Raw genomic sequence first — 12,023 nt, 5'->3', positions numbered from 1 at the left:
TCTTCAGTTTGTAGCCACAGCCCAGATGAGTGCTGTCCCATCTCCTGCTCTTGGACCAGTGTGATCTGAAAGGGTAACATCCAGCAGATGGAGAAAGGACCCAACAAGAGAGGCTGCATCCTCTGATGATACTAATGGTATTCCTAAGAATGAAGAATCACAGCATTTACTATCTACCGAGTATAAAACATGTGTGTTACACACACAAGCATGATTCCATCTCCTTCCCATAACAACCCATGGGTGACGGGAAACTAAAGCACACAGACTCAAAGTTACTTGCCCAGGTTCACAGTGGCAGGCCCAGAACTACAGCCCAGCACCGAATAATCAAAATGCCAGGCTATAAATATCCAGTTGTCATCCCACCGACATAGCACAGAGCTCTGATACATAAGATGGATACGGGTTGCTCTCCTAGAGCTGCCGATGGCATTGAGCACTTCTGAATATGTCACGGATGGCCACCAACTGGACAGCTTTCATGCTGCTGGAATTTTAAAGACAGGGCCCTGTGATAGAGAATCCGAAGAGACTGGGAATAACCACAAGCTAGAGCTGACTTCAGAAATGCTGACGTGAATTTCCGTCTTTAGAACCTCAGTCCTTGGCCAAAAATGTGCTCAATTTTTTGACTTCTTGTACAGTGGGATTTAAAGAGCTTAGCAATTAAATTTAACAGGAGATTGGTGCATTATTGTTAAAATTTCATCAGAAATTGGCACCTGCCCTTTGAAATATGCACATAAACTATTCCCTGAAGTATGATTTTTCAAGAGTGTTGTTGAACAAAAATCTTTATCTGTGGGAATACCTTTCTGAAATTTTAATGGCCATCAAATGGGAATATATGATTCTCTCCACAAAAATTCCATTTATACTTCTTTATTTTTTTTCAGGATCACATTAAGTGAAATATGACCATATACAGCAAAGACGTCATGGCTAGGACCCATAAGTGTATCTGTATGCCTGTGAAGGTGTTGGGGTATGTATATAAGTTTACCTTGTTTTAAAATTTTAAAATTAACTATCAGCATATAAAATCCAGGAGATAGTACATAGAAATTCAGATCGATGGCTTCTCTTGAAAACATGGAATATTTTGAACCGTGGGTGGACATGTGACTGAAGCTTAGTTCAAGCTGGTCCTTTTTATGGGACATGTACCCTGCAGGTTACTGCCACGCCCAGCATCCTTACTCCTGTTGTGTTTCATGAATTTCCATGGCCTGCCTGCCCCCTTAGACATTTGAGTTTGTGACCTCCAGTCTACAGGATAGCAGGTGCCTCCATGTGTTGAAATAAGTCTTTCTTGGTTTCTTTGTTGATGTATTTAGTTTCTACTGGGGGTAAAACTTAAGGAAGAGCAATTAAAGACCTCTAAGACAGATAGGCAGTCTTCCAAAGACTTTCCAATAAAAGTAAATAACAGCCAGGATCTGTGGCTTATGTCTATAATCCCAGCACTTGGGAGAGGGAGGCAGGTGGATCACTTGAGCCCAGGAGTTTGAGACCAGCCTGGGTAACATGACGAAACCCAGTATCTACAAAAAATGCAAAAATTAGCCGGGCATAGTGGTGCACACCTGTAGTCCCAGCTACCTCAGGAGGCTGAGAAGGGAGGATCATCTGAGCCTAGGAGGTCAAGGCTACAGTGAGCCATAATCACGCCACTGCACTCCACCCTGGGCAACAGAGTGAGAGACTGTTTAAAAAAAAAAAAAAAGTAAATGTCAGAGAATGTGTTTGTCCCCTGAAGTCCCTGCACTAGTGCACACTGTACCCATTCCACTTGAGTTGCCACGGCAGACCGGACCCTTGCTCAGTTTGTCATGGTCATGTTCTTTGTGCTTCCCTCATTCTTGCTCACAGTAGACAACTCCCTCCCCTCCCTTTCCTTTCCCTCCATCATCCACCTTATCCTCTTCCATCCCGGCCTCATACTTTGCCTCAGGGCAAGGTTTGTAGTGTTAAGACTGTCAATGGCCTGAGAGAAGAGGCCGATGAACCCCTGGGGCTGCTATTAGTATCGGACTTTAGACACATTACAAGTTAAACAGGCTTTTGTGGGCTGGCGGGAGACACAACCACCACGCATGATACTATTTCTAGGGGAATATTTCACCCAGTTTCCAAACAACAGACTTAAAATGAACTTCTGCAACATCATAGCCTATTAGTACATTTGATTCTTCCAAATTCTAGAAGATAATTGGGCTTTCTTATTTGCAACGTGTTTTCTTAGGGCAAGATCTATGTCTGTCTCTCTGCTACGCTATTGAAGAGCAATAATACAGATGCATTTATGGATCTTAACAGGAGCGCTCAACTCACCAACTATAGCTGAGGGCCCACTGTGTGCAAAGTACTGGGGGAGAAAAGTATAGAATGCTGCCTTGCAGGAGTTCACAATGCAGTGTGCATGTTGGGCAGGAAGGTGGAAATGGGGCAAATAGATGGATTACTGGCGATTATGAGTGATATCAGAGAAGGCCACAGAGATTCAGAAAATAGCAGGACTAGAGACATTCTTATGAAGAAGATGGTTTGGAATGAAAGTGAAAAAATAGGTAATAGTTCAAGAGGCCCTTGCCATCAATGACGTGGGATTCCCCAGGCATTCCAGACACAGAACAGAGCAAAGAACAGCACAGGAGTGAGAAAGTTCAAAGGAAACTTGGGAAACAGAGGGGAGGCTGGTTTGGGTGAAATGCAACCTGTACATAAGGGAGTGAAGGAGGATGAGGCTGGAAGAGTGAGTTGGGACTGTGTTGGAGAGGGCTCTGGGCACCTTGCGGAAGGACTGCCATGTAATTGACCCCGAGACATAGCAGGCCTGCGTGGGGACAGATTGGAGGGCAGTGAGACCAGATGTGGAAACAGCACTTAGAAGCTCCTGCAATTAGCAAAAGGCAATCAGTAGCTCTATGCTGGGGGCTGGGGTGGAGGAGAGAGGCAACTGAAGTGAGAACATTGTGGTTTTGGGGAAATCTCAAGAACTCTCCCAGATCTTGGTGCTGATGATGTCATTTATCTAACAATATTATTCTGATATAGTCACTAAACCATCCATCCATCTATCCATCCACTGAACAAATATTTGTGTACCTAGGGGCATTGTTCACGTTATGCATTTGATTTGGAAATTTTTCTACACGTATGTAATGAGTTCAAGGTCAAAGACTGGAGAAACCAAATGTTCTAAGATGATTTACCCAAGTAAAAATGCTCTGCATATTATAAACAATGTTTCTCAAATTGTGATCATTGGATTATTAGAATGAAGGATACTTTAAGAAAACAAAGATTCAATATTCAAAGTTTTTATGCCTCCCTTGGTAAATCCCAGCACCCATGCAAGTGATCAAAGGCCCTGACAAGTCCTGCAGTTAAAAACAAAAGTAAAGAAAAAAACTGTTTAACCTTTCGCAGTTCACACTTTGACCACAAGACTCTTTTACTGAATAATATCCACTAACCTTCCAAGGAACACATTATGAAAAATATTGTTACAAAGTAGTATATAAACTTAAGGCACAGACCTTCAAGTGTAGTTACTCCTTTTAGGTTACCTCTAGCTCCAACCATTACCTGAAAGGTAAATGAAAGGGACCATAAACACCAAAAGCAATGGCAACGAAAGCCAAAATTGACAAATGGGATCTAATTAAACTAAAGAGCTTCTGCACAGCAAAAGAAACTACCATCAGAGTGAACAGGTAACCTACAAAATGGGAGAAAATTTTTGCAGCCTACTCATCTGACAAAGGGCTAATATCCAGAATCTACAATGAACTCCAACAAATTTACAAGAAAAAAACAAACAACCCCATCAAAAAGTGGGCAAAGGACATGAACAGACACTTCTCAAAAGAAGACATTTATGCAGCCAAAAGTCACATGAAAAAATGCTCATCATCACTGGCCATCAGAGAAATGCAAATCAAAACCACAATGAGATACCATCTCACACCAGTTAGAATGGCAATCATTAAAAAGTCAGGAAACAACAGGTGCTGGAGAGGATGTGGAGAAATAGGAACACTTTTACACTGTTGGTGGGACTGTAAACTAGTTCAACCATTGTGGAAGTCAGTGTGGCGATTCCTCAGGGGTCTAGAACTAGAAATACCATTTGACCCAGCCATCCCATTACTGGGTATATACCCAAAGGACTATAAATCATGCTGCTATAAAGACACATGCACACGTATGTTTATTGCGGCACTATTCACAATAGCAAAGACTTGGAACCAACCCAAATGTCCAACAATGATAGGCTGGATTAAGAAAATGTGGCACATATACACCATGGAATACTATGCAGCCATAAAAAATGATGAGTTCATGTCCTTTGTAGGGACATGGATGAAATTGGAAATCATCATTCTCAGTAAACTATCGCAAAGACAAAAAACCAAACACCGCATGTTCTCACTCATAGATGGGAATTGAACAATGAGAACACATGGACACAGGAAGGGGAACATCACACTCTGGGGACTGTTGTGGGGTGGGGGGAGGGGGGAGGGATAGCATTAGGAGATATACCTAATGCTAAATGACGAGTTAATGGGTGCAGCACACCAGCATGGCACATGTATACATATGTAACTAACCTGCACATTGTGCACATGTACCCTAAAACCTAAAGTATAATAAATAAATAAATAAATAAATAAATAAATACATTTAGTTAAATCAAAAAAAAAAAAAAAAAAGAAAGGGACCATAATTCAGGGTATAACCCACACAGAGATAATTTCTACCTTTTAACCATTTATTGCTGCATCACAGATTATTGATCACCTACTATGTGCCAGGCACTATGTATGGAATTCACAGTACAGCAGTCACTAAGAGATGTTCGTCCCTGTCTGTAAAGAACTAAACTTACAGTTTAATCAGTAACACCGAATCTTCACTACAAGTTGTGACAAATTGGCCACTCGTTCTCCTACCCTCACTTTCCCTGTTATTCTCCAACTTATATTTACCAAGGCAGTTTTATTACAGTGATATTTCAAAAGTTCTTTATTTAAAATGGGTAATTAAGAGGTAGGATCCCACTGGGGGAAATGGGAGGCCAAGATGAGAGAATTGCTTGAGCCCAGAAGTTTGAGACCAGCCTGAGCAACGTAGGGAGACCCCCATCTCTACAAAAATGTAAAATAATCCACCAGGCACGGGGGTACGTGCCTGTGGTCCCAGCTGCTTGGGAGGCTGAGGTGGGAAGAACTTGAGCCCGGGAGATCGAGGCTGCAGTGAGCTGTGATTGTGCTACTGCACTTTAGCCTGGGTGACAGAGTGAGATCCCGTCTCAAATAAAACAAAACAAGAAGCTGGATCCCAAACCAGTACATTCCTCTATTAGCCAGCAGATGTGAGAACAGACTAGCTAGGAAAGGAGCTTCACAAGAATGGGCTCAATAGCCGCAGCTTGGGGACAAACTTTGATTTTCTTCATCTCTGGATTCTTCTCTCTCTTTAACAAAGACCACTACCTATGATCAATTCCTGGGTGTCTAGCCCAATCCAGCATTCACAGTTCACTCCTGGGAGCCAAACTTCCCTTTTATAGTTTCAAATGTTTCTCTCAGTATTTTTTTTTTTTTTAAATAATGACCGATGTTCTAAAATCAGCCAGCAAGATAGGCAAAATAATCAGTAATTTCTAATTGTATATTTAAAATATCAATACAAAGTGGCTCTGGGCTGCAAACCAGAAGAAACAGACTTGGCTTATAAGACATTAAGAAAATTTTTAGTCTTGAGGTCTGCATGTTTTGTGAGCTTTATATAGAGGATAAAAGTGAACTTCAGCTTTTAAGCCATGCTGTTAAAAACTATATTTACATCCAGTATAATTCTGCAACCATTAAGCCTTAAATGGGTATTAAGCCTGATTCAAAGTAATGAAACAGATGGTGGAAACACACACTATGGATTCTTCAATCTGGGGAGAAAAGGGCTGATTCATCTGTTTCAAGGGCCAGGCAAAGATAAAAGACCTCATCCCAAATGGAGCTGCTCCCTCCTCAAACCTTAGCATTCCCTCCAACGTATTTCTCCATGTGGAAAGTATTATTAATGTCAGTATCCCTAGTGCTTGTAAAAGATTCATAGACCATTTCCTCCCCTTCCTGAATTCCCCTGTCTGTCCTGTCACCGCCCCATGTTCGTTCATCTCACTGTTGGGCAGTTTGGTGATGCCAGCTGCAGATTCCATCACAACCCAGCTGCCTGTCATAGGATCACAGCATTTTAGAGCTGGAAGGGGCTTAGAGATGGCATTTTCAGAAGAGAAAATGGGGCTGGGCACAGTGGCTCAAGCCTGTAATCCCAGCACTTCGGGAGGCCAAGGTGGGTGGATCACCTGAGGTCAGGAGTTCAAGACTAGCCTGGCCAACATGGTGAAACCCCATCTCTACTAAAAATACAAAAATTAGCTGGGCGAGATGATGGGCACCTGTAATCCCAGCTACTCGGGAGGCTGAGGCAGGAGAATCGCTTGAACCCGGGAGGTGGAAGTTGTGCTGAGCCGAGAGATAATGCCATTGCACTCTAGCCTGGGCAACAAGAGCAAGACTCCATCTCATAAAAAAAAAAAAACCAGAGAGAGAAAACAGAAGCTCAAAGGACAGTGACTTGTTCAAAGTCACGCAGTGAGCACAGACTGGGATCACTGTAGGCATTTTTATTCCTTTGCTTGTCTTCTCTCCCACTTCTGAAAATATTTACAGAATCCTTTATAGGGACCAGGGTGGGAAATTAGGAGAAATTCTACAAGGTGAGAATAAAAATGTTGTGGACAGTCAGCCCAAAGGTTGTGGGAGTGCTGATGAATAAACGTAGATGGAATGGGAGGACTAGAAAACCAGTATTGGACTCATTCATTAAGAAAATTAATTTCTAACTTTAGGGAGAACACGGAAAAGTCCCTGTGAGGATACCACAGTCATAAATGTCGTAGGCAAGAGCAGTGCTGCCAGGGGTACTCAATTTAGCAGATGAAAGTTGAGAAGTAGGATATTATCATCATCTCAATGTATCTCCCAAAATACACTTAACAGTTACAAAGGGAAAAATAGTAACTTTAAGGCATGAAAACCTGGCAGACACCGCCTTACCCAAGTGACCAAAGGGACTATCAGTTATAAGCCACACTGACATCACGCACCCCCCATATAACACCTTGAGAAGGGCATGTCACCTCTGCTATTCCTGCCCAGAACACATGCATGTCTTCAATCAAATCATGAGAACCTTTAGATATATTCTATCCAGTCATGGATAGTGTCCATACTTTTCAAAAGTGTCCAGGTATGAAAAACAAGGGAATACAGAGAGGCTGTCATAGATTAAGGGAGACAAAGGAAACATAGCTAAAAGCTGTCCTACATTTAGGATTGTGGATAGGATCCAAGAAACAGGACATGAGTGAAAACACTGGTGAAATCCAAATACAATCTGTACTTTGGTATTAGTATTGTACCCATTAATTAAGAAAAGCAATTTCTTTTTCTTTTTTTCTTTTTTTTTTTTGGAGACAGGGTCTTGCTATGTTGCCCAGTTTGTCTTCAAACTCCTGGGCTCAAGTGATCCTCCTGCCTCAGCCTCCTGAGTACCTGGGATTCCAAGTATGCACCACCATGCCCAGCTGATTTCTTAATTTTGATAGTTGCACCACAGTTATCTAGGATTGTTATCATTGGGGAAGTTGGGTGAGGAATACACAGAAACTCTGTGAACAATTTTTGCAAATTTTTTGTTGTCTAAAATAATTTCAAAATGATTTTTTTTTAAATGATTTTTGAAAAAGAGGCTGGGTGCGGTGGCTCACACCTGTAATCCCAGTACTTTGGGAGGCTGAAGCAGGTGGATCACGAGGTTGGGAGATCGAGACTATCCTGGCTAACACGGTGAAACCCCGTCTCTACAAAAAATAAAAAAAAATTAAAAAATTAGCCGGGCATGGTGGCAGGCGCCTGTAGTCCCAGCTCCTCGGGAGGCTGAGGCAGGAGAATGGCGTGAACCCAGGAGGCGGAGCTTGCAGTGAGCTGAGATCGCGCTACGCACTCCAGCGTGGGCAACAGAGCGAGACTCCATCTCAAAAAACAACAACAACAACAACAAAAACGGAAAAAGAAAAGGCTGTGGGATGCAAGGAAAGACAGTAAGTCATGGGATGGAGCTATAAAGCACAGCAGCTGACCATTCCTTCTAGAACCTTCTAAATCCTAAAAGATGAACAGAGGCCACTGGGAATTCGCCATTTCCCTTTTGGGTTAATCAGAACTTGTACGTTATTATAGCCATAACATTCACAAGTTAGATAAACTTCTTAGAATAAGCCCCAGGGCGTGGAAGGGATTAAGGAAGAGTCCTATTTCCTCATCAGTTGCAGCTGGTAGATGGTGGTACCAGGACTGCCGTTGAGTGACTTTGGGGCAGCCACCCTACAGGCTCAACTCCCAGAAGCTACCAGGCCCGATCACCTGGAATAGGGAGTCCCCCGTCACGGGAAAGGATGAGAAGTGGGTACCCAAGGAAGGAGTGGTGGGGGGAAGAGGACATCTTTGTTCAGGCTGTGTTTGTTCTACATGGTGTGTATATGTTTCTGACAATGAAATGTGTTCTTGGAAATGTCCCCTTCATTTATAGATGTATCACTGCAGAGTATGTGTGAGAAAAAGAAAGAGACATGTCAGAATCCCACAGAAAACAGCTTAGCCCTGCCTTCCATTATATATACAAAGCGTTGTGTACGTTAGTGATACATTTGCAGAAGGGGTGGGAATGTGGCTTTGTTGGTATTTCCAAATGTAAAACAGGTCTCCCATCCCCTCTGTTTGGTTGTGGCTGTTTCCTTACAGAATGAAAATACCGGCATTGGAGGCACTGTTGCCAGAAACTTGCTTGGCAAAACATTTACATTCCTTTGTATATATATATTTAAAAAATCACTTCTTCCAATGGGTACTTTTCCACGTCCTCCCTGATTTCTGTGGTAATAATGACCACATTTGGCTCCAAACCTGGGGATGTGGTAGAGAAAGCCACCTCCCAATTCCAGATCCTGAAATCTCATGGAAGATTAACATGGACGTCAAACTGACGTTACCAATTTAAGGGATTTAAACACATAGCTCTAGAGTAAACAAAATCCAGTGGCAAGGTTTTGGACAACTTCAGCGACGTTTGACAACACAACCCAGATGTTGGGGAGTGCAAACCTTGTAAATGTAGCCTTTCCACTGTGTTCTGTACGAGCAAGATGTTGAGTGGGACAGACCAGCTAATGAAGGAAAGAAGCACTGATAATTATTGAGTGACTTTTATGGGGCAGATAGTGTGCTAAGTGCTCCACAGACACTGTTTCACTCACCATTTGCAATGAGGTAGCTATTATTTATTGATATGGACATGAGGCTTAGAAATCTGCAATTTGCCTTACTTGGCAAGTGACAACATCAGTATTTGACTCATGTGAGTGTGACTTTAAAACCTGTGCTATTTCCAGAAGTCAACACTGACTGTATGTAACATTCCTTTGCTTAAAACCTCCCAATTTCTCTCATTGCCACTAGATCAGTGAATGTCTCAGCTCAGCCTTTGATGCCTTGGTAGTCGCCCCTGCTGCCACACAGAACTAAAAGCTATTTACCTAAGGTTGGGGCTCTCTTAAAAATGTGGTTCCCTCAGTCTTCCCACCTTTGCTAGCATTTACTATATGCCATGTGATTTTTTTTTTTTTTTTGAGATGAGGTCTCGCTATGTTGCCCAGGCTGGACTTGAACTGCTGAGCTCAAGCCATCCTCCCACCTGCCTCAGCCTCCTAAATAGCTGGGATCATAGGTGCGCCCCTCCATGCCCAGCTTTGGCTATGTGATTTCTTCATTCACAAGTCTGCCTGGAACTCCTTGTCCATGAGGGTGTTGATACTTTTTCAATCTAATGATACTATGTGCTTAGTGGTTAATACCTGCTTCTTGCTGAGTGAATGAATGAGAATTAACAGATATATATATATATATATATACACATATATGTATATATATACATACATATATATATATATGTATATATATATATATTTTTTTTTTCTGGAGACAGGGTCTCGCTGTCACCCAGGCTGGAGTCCAGAGGCATGATCACAGCTCACTGAAGTCTCGACCTCCTGAGCTCAAGTAATCCTCCCACCTCAGTCTCCCAAGTACCTGGGACTAAAGGCATGCACCACTACTCCTGGCTAATTTTTTGTACTTTTTGTAGGGACAGGGTTTCACTATGTTGTCCAGGCTTGTTTCAAACTCCTGGGCTCAAGCCATCAGCCTGCCTCAACCTCCTAAAGTGCTGACATTACAGGCATGAGCCACTGTGCCCAGCCAGGAAATGTTTCAAATACTTGAGGTAATAAATATTTTTAAATTTTATATCAGATTCTATGTAAGCGCTATGAATGTTACAACTCATTGTGAATAATTTACTAAAGCAGAATTCCTAAAGATTCATATTAGATAGTATTTAATGGTTTTATTTCAGTGGTTCTGAAATAAAGCCGGGGTTATTTTGACACCCCCGCCCAGGGGACATCTGGCAATGTCTTGAGACATTTGGGTTATCAACACTGCAGGGAAGGCGGTGTCACTGGCATTATCGGGTAGATGCCAGGGATGCTGCTAAGCATCCTACAATGAATGCCCTAGAAACTCCCTCCAATGCCAATCCTCCCAAACAAAGCCCATATTGCCAAGATTGAATAACCCTGCTTTGTTTGATGTAATGGCATGGCATATACTTGAAGGCAGTCAAACTACAGTTCATTTTTTTTTTGTTTTATTTCAGATTGTTGATTAACCAAGCTGGCTGGCGTTGCCTCAGTTCATCTAAATTACCAAGGACTGCTGGAATTTTCATGGGAATATGTTTCGGGAAAGGTCAGAAACACTTCAGTCGTCTTCACGCTTCCACTCAGTAGCAATGTTTTTGCGCATTCATAGACTATCAACTGGTTGTCTATGACTCAAATTACATAATGAATCCAGCACATAAATTATTTACTCAGATTTAATTCCAGCAACTGTTATCTTTGTATTTTTTTCCCCTCTGCCAGCTAATCTGGCTCATTTCATTGGAATTTTGGTCATGCCCATTCTCCTTCTGCACTAAATTATCTCCATAACGTAGTATAAACAGAACAAGCTTGTGTGTGATATGCTTAACTGTTAATTTACCTAATTAAACTAATTCAATTAAATCATTTACATCTTTTTGGTAACATGCCAGGTGATACCACAGCAGAAGTGGGATGTTTCAGAAGATGATTGTTCAGCAAATGAATGGAAAAAAAATAAAAGGAAAACAAAATGAGATAACCGTCCAAATCTCTTGGCTTGAAAATTAAATGATACTAAAAAAACACAGCTTTCACGGGGTACTGTGATTAGATATTTTTCTTAAATCAATTTTCTCTAGAAATTGGTATTTTAACAGAGTGATCACAATTTATTGTACAAAATATTTTAAACACTATTTGTACATTCACATATTTGGTATGTTTAAGTAATGTGTACTTGTTCCCACATTAAGGTATGATTTGTGAAATGTTTTGTGATGCTAGCAAGACGTGAACTGAGCAGATTCTTTTGAATGAATTTGCAAAATAATTTTGCTAAATTACATAAATATCTTTAGGATACATCCATATTTCATTTACAGTCATCATCTAAACATCCATACCATAGTGATAAATGTACAAAATGTACATTTTATGCCAGTAAAAATCAACAGAAAAAAGACAAGAAATTCTAAGCAGGAGAACCTAAATAAACTGTCATCTTTGTGGATCTCCATAAACCTCCTGTATCATTTGACTGATACAGAATCTACACTTGTGGCAAAACCTAGGTTTGCTGATGGATGGGCCACCCAAGTTTCATCTCTCCAGGGCTTCTGTCTGGATGGGGGACGGGTTTGTAGGTCAGGATTTGGTTTTCTCTTCAGGAGCACACACGCCC

General features: G+C 41.6%; 1 long non-coding RNA gene across 1 annotated transcript in view; it reads left to right on the top strand.

The window, feature by feature from the left end:
- LOC100937940 (uncharacterized) overlaps window positions 1–11,387 on the top strand; it is a 34,874-nt gene extending 23,487 nt beyond the window's left edge. Inside the window, exons 3-4 of the long non-coding RNA XR_008514883.1 lie at window positions 900–988; window positions 10,852–11,387. This is a non-coding gene — a long non-coding RNA (uncharacterized LOC100937940). The remainder of the gene's footprint in view (window positions 1–899; window positions 989–10,851) is intronic.
- The last annotated feature ends 636 nt before the right edge of the window (window positions 11,388–12,023 follow it).

Source organism: Pongo abelii, chromosome 18, assembly GCF_028885655.2.
Source record: "Pongo abelii isolate AG06213 chromosome 18, NHGRI_mPonAbe1-v2.0_pri, whole genome shotgun sequence".
Lineage (NCBI taxonomy): Eukaryota > Metazoa > Chordata > Mammalia > Primates > Hominidae > Pongo > Pongo abelii.
Note: the sequence above shows the minus strand (reverse complement) of the source record. Positions and strands in the feature narration are given on the sequence as shown.